Genomic DNA, 10,855 nt, shown 5'->3' on the forward strand with positions numbered 1-10,855 from the left:
CTCTCTTGCAGGAAAGACAATTTGTTCAGAAAACTATTTCACATCCTGTTATCGAAATTAAAATTGGTTCATCGAAATTTTCAGCAGTAATCGATTCCGGATCACCTATATCAGTAATAAATGAAGAAACTTTTAACGAGTGTAACAAAGAGAATACCTATCCGACATTACCTTTAGGCAAAACAAAAGTGAAGGGAGCAGTATCGAGTAAAGGAGTAGACGTTAAATTACAGACGCATTTATCATTTTGTATTGGAGGTCATACTTGACACTCAAATTTTTGGATTGTTCCTTTATTGACAACAGACGTTATTTTAGGTACGAATTTTTTGGTACAACACGACGCAGTTATTGATTTTCAGAATTCTTATTTAATGTTGAAGGATGAAAATATACAATTTGCTATAGAATTTCAGCACTCACTATCTGCGGAAGAGGAAACAATTAATCGCACAGAGGTCATTTCCGTGTCACGTAACATAGACTGTAATCCCACATTGTTCACGGATACGTATGTACACAACTATAACACTCCAGACGAAGCTGACTACGACGTAATACAAATGATATCTGATAAAGTTAGACATAGCAGTGCAACTACAGACGACGAACGAACGCAATTAAACAAAATTCTTTTACAGCAGGCTCCAGTTTTCGACAACATTCCTGGTACTATGTCCGGTTTTATGTATGAATTTCAAGTGAAACAGCACAACACATTTAAAGCAAAGCATTATCCCATTCCATATATCCACAGAGAACAGGTTAAAAAAGAATTGCAGGATATGCTTGACCAAGGAATTATTGAACCAGCAGTTAGTCCGTACATAAACCCGCTGCATATTGTTAAGAAAAAAGATGGCTCACTTCGCCTTGTACTTGATTCACGTCACATTAATGACATTATTATTAATGAAACTGATCGACCACAGACATTAGAGGAACTTCTACAGAAATTTCATGGTACGGCTATTTATTCTACACTAGATCTGAAATCGGGATTTTGGCAAATTCAACTTCATCCGAATTGCAGAAAACACACAGCATTTCTTTGTTTCGGCGACTGTTATCAATTTTGTAAATTACCATTCGGGTTAACTATTTCTTCTGCAGCTTTTATTCGCGGTTTGCACACAATACTTCCGACAGAACTTAAAGACAGAATTACGACGTACGTAGACGATATTCTTATTGCAGAAGCTAACTGGTCTGAACACAATATGATTCTAAAACGACTGTTACAAACTTTTCATGCACAAGGACTCACCGTTAACCTCAGTAAATCGCATTTTGGTAAAACTTCTATAAAATTTCTTGGACACGTAATTTCAGCAGAAGGCATTGCACCTGATCCGGAAAAACTTCAAGCTCTACGTGACATTACTATTCCTACAACGAAGAAGCAATTACGCAGTTTTTTGGGTTTAATTAATTTTTTTCGTAAATTTATTCATCACTCTGCTTTAGACACACCCAGATTATGCCAATTAACAGGTAAAAACAGTATTTGGTCATGGGATAAGCAAGCACATTCTGAATTTGTGAACCTGAAACATGCTTTGTTCAATGCTCCACTTTTATCGCACCCAAATCTTACTAGAAATTTTTCCATTGCCACCGACAGTTCTAACACCGCTTTAGGCGTACATATTTTTCAGGAAATAGAAGAAGATGGCTCTACAGTAATTAAAAACATCGCATTTGCAAGTCGCATTTTGTCACCCGCTGAACGAAATTATTCCGTTACAGAACTGGAAACACTATGTGTTGTATGGGCTTTCACGAGATTTAGGCACTTTCTTTATGGCAGACATACCACCGTTTACACAGACCACAGAGCGATACAATTTTTACTTTCGGCTAAATTCACTCACAACAGATTAAGCAGATGGAAACTTTATTTACAGGAATTTAATTTTACAATAGTTCACATTCCCGGCACACAAAATGTTATAGCAGACGCACTATCGCGTTCTCTGAGCAACAATCAGCAAGACGTAGCAACCAACTTCTGCAAAGCAAATTTCAGTGTCATGTACATTCAACAAGTTGCATTTGAAAATTTTATTTCGTCGTCATTACGGGACATAGCACAAGAACAAAATAACGACAACGTGTGGAAAGAAATTAAACACCTTTGGCAAGATAGGAATAATGTTACGATTAGAAACCATTGCACTGTACGCAATGACATTCTGTTTCGCCGCTCTCATCCTGACAACAACAACTGGTTATTATGCATTCCTGACGAACTGGTTAACAAATTAATCTGGTACACTCATTTAAGTTACGCACATTACGGAGCACGAAAATGTTTTCTTATACTGAGACAGAACTGTTATTTTACCAACATGGAGAAACGTATACGACGAGTTTTAGCGTCTTGTAAAATTTGCCAGAAAGCTAAGTCAGACACCACTTCACATATTCCTCCTTTATATCCAATTGTACCTGTTAAATTAAGAGATATGGCCGCAGTAGACATTTTTGGTCCGATTCCGAGAACTAACAGAGGTTTTTGCTACATCTTTGTCGCTGTTGAACTCACTTCAAAATTTGTTACTTTCACTCCGTTACGCAAAGCTACTGCTAAAACTGCTTCGAAAGCATTTGTAAAACATTTTCTATTTCATGTAGGGCATGTGTTGAAAGTAATTTCCGATAATGGATCACAATTTCGTTCTGCTACATGGACACGTATGTTACGAGCTAGAAACATTTCTCCGATTTATATATCCAAGTACCATGGTTCTTCGAACCCCTGTGAACGATTAATGAAAGAAATTGGTAAACTGTGTAGAATATATTGCCACAAAAGACACATTGATTGGGATACACACATACTCTCATTCCAAGATGTAATTAATTCCATTCCAAATGAATCCACTATGCTATCTCCGCATGTTATACTGAAAAATGTTGAACCACCTAACAAAATCAAAGAATTAGTAAACTTCCCTACCTGTCGTCGACTAAGACACCACGAAATAATTGACATTGCGCTAAACAACATCAAACGTGCCGCAGAACGCCGGAGAAGACAGCAAAAACAGGTTTGTACATGCCGCGACTTTCACATTGGACAGAAGATATTAGTGCGTACACACTATTTATCCAGCAGAATAAAAGGTAGGTGCAGTAAATTTGAACTTCTATACGCAGGACCATAGCGGATTCGCAGCATTCCTCATCCCAATGTGGTACACGTCGAAACTTTGAGAACCAGAAAATCGAAAGGCAACCACCATTGGTCAAATACACTCCTGGAAATGGAAAAAAGAACACATTGACACCGGTGTGTCAGACCCACCATACTTGCTCCGGACACTGCGAGAGGGCTGTACAAGCAATGATCACACGCACGGCACAGCGGACACACCAGGAACCGCGGTGTTGGCCGTCGAATGGCGCTAGCTGCGCAGCATTTGTGCACCGCCGTCGTCAGTGTCAGCCAGTTTGCCGTGGCATACGGAGCTCCATCGCAGTCTTTAACACTGGTAGCATGCCGCGACAGCGTGGACGTGAACCGTATGTGCAGTTGACGGACTTTGAGCGAGTGCGTATAGTGGGCATGCGGGAGGCCGGGTGGACGTACCGCCGAATTGCTCAACACGTGGGGCGTGAGGTCTCCACAGTACATCGATGTTGTCGCCAGTGGTCGGCGGAAGGTGCACGTGCCCGTCGACCTGGGACCGGACCGCAGCGACGCACGGATGCACGCCAAGACCGTAGGATCCTACGCAGTGCCGTAGGGGACCGCACCGCCACTTCCCAGCAAATTAGGGACACTGTTGCTCCTGGGGTATCGGCGAGGACCATTCGCAACCGTCTCCATGAAGCTGGGCTACGGTCCCGCACACCGTTAGGCCGTCTTCCACTCACGCCCCAACATCGTGCAGCCCGCCTCCAGTGGTGTCGCGACAGGCGTGAATGGAGGGACGAATGGAGACGTGTCGTCTTCAGCGATGAGAGTCGCTTCTGCCTTGGTGCCAATGAGGGTCGTATGCGTGTTTGGCGCCGTGCAGGTGAGCGCCACAATCAGGACTGCATACGACCGAGGAACACAGGGCCAACACCCGGCATCATGGTGTGGGGAGCGATCTCCTACACTGGCCGTACACCACTGGTGATCGTCGAGGGGACACTGAATAGTGCACGGTACATCCAAACCGTCATCGAACCCATCGTTCTACCATTCCTAGACCGGCAAGGGAACTTGCTGTTCCAACAGGACAATGCACGTCCGCATGTATCCCGTGCCACCCTACGTGCTCTAGAAGGTGTAAGTCAACTTCCCTGGCCAGCAAGATCTCCGGATCTGTCCCCCATTGAGCATGTTTGGGACTGGATGAAGCGTCGTCTCACGCGGTCTGCACGTCCAGCACGAACGCTGGTCCAACTGAGGCGCCAGGTGGAAATGGCATGGCAAGCCGTTCCACAGGACTACATCCAGCATCTCTACGATCGTCTCCATGGGAGAATAGCAGCCTGCATTGCTGCGAAAGGTGGATATACACTGTACTAGTGCCGACATTGTGCATGCTCTGTTGCCTGTGTCTATGTGCCTGTGGTTCTGTCAGTGTGATCATGTGATGTATCTGACCCCAGGAATGTGTCAATAAAGTTTCCCCTTCCTGGGACAATGAATTCACGGTGTTCTTATTTCAATTTCCAGGAGTGTATTAAACGTTTATTGAATGAAACCACTTTATGATGTAACATGCTATGATGCCATTTACTAATCTTTATGACCACTTATGCAATTATATTCACATGACTAATTACTGAGGATTATTGTATTTTTTCTTGGCAAGTGCCCATCAAGGTAAGGTTAGCAGGTCGCTTTTCTTGTCGTTACACATCAGACCGTGCATATTTTTCCAGATGAACTTACGTATTTTATGAATAATTATGCAATTCTATGTAATGACGTATTAATTTTATCAAATTTTCTCACCATTAAAGTCTTTAATTCTCGCCTTTATTAACTACAGTACATACAAGCTGAACACAACGAACGTCACATTTTGTCTTTTTATGTAGGATTGTTTTCATGTTTTGTTTATATGCACTGTGAAATAGTTAAGGTATAACACACCAGTTGATTTTGACATTCCTTTTGCCCTATGACATCTCAAGATCGTGACTGTTTTACGTTTTTTGCTGCTGCATTGTATTATTCTGTGTACATTTTTGCATCTGAACACTGTCAATGTCTTTGACATATTACGTTTTCTGTCATGTTATGCTGTATGGTTAATTATGTCACCATAAACCAGTCATTATTTAGTGGGTATATGATTTAAATGCAAGACATTAATCTTTGTTCATCAATTTCAGAAAGAAATGATGCGTGTAAGAAATAAATTCAACAGAAATGGGAATTTCACCTACGGAATAAACGAAAGAAGATGCAGTAACTTTATGAGGAAGAGTAAATGGATCAGGATTAACAAGCATTAACAAGAATATACTATACTCATCGTAGAAAGCAGTCTTAACTAATTTTTTCTTTCAGAATACAAGGTGATTGATGCAGGCTGTCAGACAGAACTACACATCTTAGTTTTCGTGATGAAATATGCTAGAGATAAGGAATAGTTGTGTAATGAGTAATGAAGTAATTTTTGCAGATGATAATGAATGCTGATGAATAATGATGAAGAATATGCTGCTATGAATAATGAAGTTTTTCTTTACAGGTGATGAGATAATGGAGTTTTTGATGATATGGATAATGAAGTTTTTTTTTCTTTGCAGATGAGGATAATGTTGAAGTTATATTTAGGCTATGTAGTTATTTAAGTATTTGTTGCAGTTCGTTTTGGCAGCAAGTGTTATATTGCACAGTATAATGAATGAAGGTTTTGGAAAGGACAGCTATGGAACACATTTTTATACACATTTCACTACCTGTTAATTCGAAGTTCACTACTTTTCAGCATAAAATGCATTTCTCTTTTCAGCTTAATAATCCATTTTATATATTTTTTGCAGGAGAAATTATTTATGAGATTAATGTGCTATAAGCAGTTGTTCATTAAATCTATGAATGTGGTTACATATACTCTACTTGTTTCATAATCTTGCCACAGCTGACTTATGACGAATGACGTTACACATTGTTCATTTATACCAATAACCCAGAAGCAAATTCTTCTCTCTTGCTTTCCCCTATAATTACCCTAAGCAATGCATTGCTAACAAAAAAATGTATTACCAGTCCCAAATAATGTTACTAGTTTAAGAGAATTCTGAATAATACTGATCAGCTCTGAATAGTATGTCACTTCAATAATGACTTCTTAATGATACAAAAAATATATAAAATAATGCTTTGTAACGGGCAAATAACTGCCACTGTTTATTGTAATGAGACTACTTATAATGCCCATGATTATTAATGCTATGACTGTAATTAACTGATTTTTAATCATGACTTCTTAATGGTGTGTATCACCAGTTTCAAATAATGCTACTCATTTAAGAAAGTTCTGAATAATACTGAATGATGAACAATGTTTTATACTATTCAATACTTACTGGCCACTGAGTGCCAATAATTAATGTCACTAAATGAATTACGTTAATAATTATGCCATTAATTAGTTCCTGTTTTCAATTATGGCTTTTCATGTTCTATAACTGGCCAATGAGTGCCAATAATTAATGTCACTAAATGAATTACGTTAATAATTATGCCATTAATTAGCTCCTGTTTTCAATTATGACTTTTCATGTTCTATAACTGGCCACTGAGTGCCAATAATTAATGTCACTAAATGACTTATGTTATTAATTATGCCATTAATTAGCTCCTGTTTTCAATGATGTTTTTTCATGTTTTGGTACCTGGCCAATGAGTGCCAATAATTTGTATCACTCAATGTATTATGTTAATGCTAGGCCAATAATTGACTTCTTTTTTTTTTTTCTCAATGAAGACTTCTGATGAACATTACTCTGTCATACTAAATATGCTTTGTAACTGGCCAAGGACTGCCACTGTTTATTGTAATACGATTACCCATGATGCCAATAATTTAATTTTATGAACATTCTTCTGTAATACTACATACTTGGTACAGAAATGTTCAATAATGGGCTATGAATGCCGCAAACTACTACTGTAATTCTCAATGAAGCCTATTATGTGACTTAATGTCCTTCACCTTATGAGCTAACTACCCTGAATTACTGCAATATCCATTTGTCCTGTCCATCCTCATGATCATGGAGCACTATATTTGGTTTTTGCACTAATTCTACGTTGGTGTGCCTTGTAAGAGCGTGGTGTTGACACGACATGCTGTCCACCACCGTGAGCGATGAAGACGTTATTATGGTCCCACTGTTTGGTGTACCTAATGTACTGCCAAAATGAAAACATGGAATATTACTACGACAGTTCAGTGTCTTGCCTACGCTGATAAATTCTGATGGGAAAAGAACTTCAAATTGTGTCACTTGGTGTTGTACTTCTGTGGAAAGATATGGAATTTCAGAGCAGCTGTGTGCAATCTAAAGTGCTACAACCATGATGCAATCCTTCCCTTTCCTATTCTAATAGTGAAGATCATTTTTTTTGGCTAACATCATTTATGTTCATGGGATATACATTTTTTTTTCGATTCGCTGGACTCCAGTGCGAGTACACTTATGTCACTTGTCGACATGATTGTTTTGCCATTATGTTTATTTGTTGTGAAAATGCTAAAGACATTTTTTTCGATTCGTTCTGAAGTACAGTATATGTGCACTCTTGTCTTTTATATTGTATATACATTTTTATTTTGATGATATGTTCTGAACTACAGTGCATGTGCACTTACGTTATGTGTTAAAATGTTTTCTACTGAACTTCAGTGCCTGTGCACTTTTCTCATTTTTCAATATGATTTGTACTCATTCTGTATGTTCAGTACTTCAGTGCGTATGCACTTATGTCATTTGTTACTCATTGTATATACATTTCGTCATTTGCTGATATGTTCTCAACTGCAGTGCATGTGCACTCATGTCACTTGTCAACATGATTTTTTGCCATTCTGTTTATTTGTTCTGAAACTGCTAAAGAATTTTTTCAGTGCGTGTGCACTTTGTTATCTGTCAAATAATTTGTATATACAGTTTTCTGATTTGCTACTATGTTTTGTACTCATATCTTGTCTTTGTCTGAAATGTTTTGTACTCGGTGCATGTGCACAACATTTAATTCATGTACTACATCTAAATATTCTGTAAATTGTAAAAGTTCATTAATTAAAGAAAAAATTTTGCCGCGCTTGGCAAGTCCAAATGACTCACCATCGCTGCCAAATTTTTGCCCCCCCCCCCCCCCCCCCCCAGTGGAAGGTTATGAAACACGTATGTTGTGTGGCGGCGATGGCGAGGCATTCCAGAGTCTCTGACCAGAGAGCCATTTATCGTGGCTAGTCTGCGCTTGACCGCGCGAGAGTTGCGAGCGGTACTCTGTCAGTAGTAGTCGTGCAGTACAGTTGCGAGCAGTAGTCAGTGGGCAGTCTGTCAGTAGCAGTAGGGCAGAGCAGTATGTCGGTAGTAGCAGCCCAGTGCAGTTGTGTGTGAGGAGTCGGCGGGCGTCGACATGGCACTCTGGTCAAGATTCAGGATGAGGTATATTATTTTTAAATGCGCTCAGCTAATAATGTAAATTAACTGTAACTAATTTGTGCAATAATCGCCCCAATAATAATTTTGGTTTTCAAAGCAATATTTTAACAAAAGAACTATTTAATTGAACGAACGATTTCCTTCCATTTCCTTTAAAGAAAAGTTTCAGTTAAATTTCAAAAAAAAAAAAAATATTACTTGCGATGCAGTTCCTCCAAGCCGTGGCCAACAATAAGAGCAGAAATTTGACATGCAGTTTCAATGAGATAAGAAATTAATTATGATTTTTTTTGCACAGGGCCAAAGACCGATATTTCGGTTTAATTGAGTTTACATTGTCACTGAAGTCTCATTAGCATTGAATTGTTTTTCATCATTTTCGTGACAGCTTACACCTTGAGTCAGACTGCGATTCTCATTTTTATTGTCATTAAATTTATTTGCTGGGAGCTTACGTTAGGTTGTATTCTTGTTAACATTCAACTATTGTGTTTCAAAATTTCTCTGGGGAGCTTACACTTAGCACAATGTCCATTAGCATTTTTAAATAATATAACATTAAAAAAAAAATTACGGTGGGGAGGTTACACTTGGCTCCCATTCATTTAATATTTCTGTCTTTTAAAATTACGGTGTGGAGGTTACACTATCACATCAGACACCGATAATTGATACCTATACTGAAACTTCCTGGCAGATTAAAACTGTGTGCCCGACCGAGACTCGAACTCGGGACCTTTGCCTTTCGCGGGCAAGTGCTCTACCAACTGAGCTACCGAAGCACGACCCACGCCCGGTACTCACAGCTTTACTTCTGCCAGTACCTCGTCTCCTACCTTCCAAACTTTACAGAAGCTCTCCTGCGAACCTTGCCCCCAGGCTGTGGCTAAGCCATGTCTCCACAATATCCTTTCTTTCAGGAGTGCTAGTTCTGCAAGGTTCGCAGGAGAGCTTCTGTAAAGTTTGGAAGGTAGGAGACGAGGTACTGGTAGAAGTAAAGCTGTGAGTACCGGGTGTGAGTCGTGCTCCGGTAGCTCAGTTGGTAGAGCACTTGCCCACGAAAGGCAAAGGTCCCGAGTTCGAGTCTCGGTCGGGCACATAGTTTTAATCTGCCAGGAAGTTTCATATCAGCGCACACACCGCTGCAGAGTGAAAATCTCATTCTGGAAACATCCCCCAGGCTGTGGCTAAGCCATGTCTCCACAATATCCTTTCTTTCCGGAGTGCTAGTTCTGCAAGGTTCGCAGGAGAGCTTCTTTAAAGTTTGGAAGGTAGGAGACGAGGTACTGGCAGAAGTAAAGCTGTGAGTACCGGGCGTCAGTCGTGCTTCGGTAGCTCAGTTGGTAGAGCACTTGCCCGCGAAAGGCAAAGGTCCCGAGTTCGAGTCTCGGTCGGGCACACAGTTTTAATCTGCCAGGAAGTTTCATATCAGCGCACACTCCGCTGCAGAGTGAAAATCTCATTCTGGATACCTATACTGTTCACACACTGAGGTGCCAAAATTCATAGGACAGCGATAAGCGCTCATATGGTAGCATCGCTTACCAAGGTATAAAATGTCAGTGAATTGGCGGAGCTGTCATCTGCAATCAGGAGATTCATGTAAAAAGGTGTCCGACGTGATCACGGCCGCAATACGGGAATTAACACACTTTAAACGCGCTCTAGTAGTTGGAGCTAAACGCACGGATCATTCTGTTTTGGAAATCATTAGGGAACTGAGTATTCCGAGATCCACAGTGTCAAAAGTGTGCCGAGAATACCTAGTTTCAGGCATTACATCTCACCGTGGACAACGCAGCGACCGACGGCCTTCACTTAACAACCGAGAGCAGCGGCGTTTGTATAGAGTTAACAGTACTAACGGACCAGCAACTGCTTCAGATAACAGCAGAAATCAACGAACTTATCCGTTAGGACACTGCGGCAAAATTCGGCGTTAGTGGACTACGGTAGCAGACGACTGACGCGAGTGCCTTTGCTAGCAACACGGCATCGCCTGCAGCGCCTCTTGTGGGCTCGTGGCCATATCGGTGGGACCCTCGCCGACTGGAAAACCATGGCCTGGTCAGATGAATCCCGATTCCAGTTGGTAAGAGCTGATGGTAGGGTTCGAGTGTGGCGCAGACCCCACGAAGCCATGGACCCAAGTTCTGGAGAAAGCATTGGGTAAATGGTTCAAATGGCTCTGAGCACTATGGGACTCAACTGCTGAGGTCATTAG

The 10,855-nt window shown here is 40.6% G+C and overlaps 1 non-coding gene across 1 annotated transcript; it reads left to right on the plus strand.

Annotated features, from left to right (window-relative positions):
* The first annotated feature begins 9,654 nt into the window (after window positions 1-9,654).
* On the plus strand, window positions 9,655-9,729 carry Trnas-cga (transfer RNA serine (anticodon CGA)). Its single transcript has one exon. It is a non-coding gene; the product is annotated as a tRNA-Ser (tRNA).
* Window positions 9,730-10,855: the final 1,126 nt, after the last annotated feature.

The sequence above is a fragment of the Schistocerca serialis genome, chromosome 2 (genome assembly GCF_023864345.2).
Source record: "Schistocerca serialis cubense isolate TAMUIC-IGC-003099 chromosome 2, iqSchSeri2.2, whole genome shotgun sequence".
Classification (NCBI taxonomy): Eukaryota; Metazoa; Arthropoda; class Insecta; order Orthoptera; family Acrididae; genus Schistocerca; species Schistocerca serialis.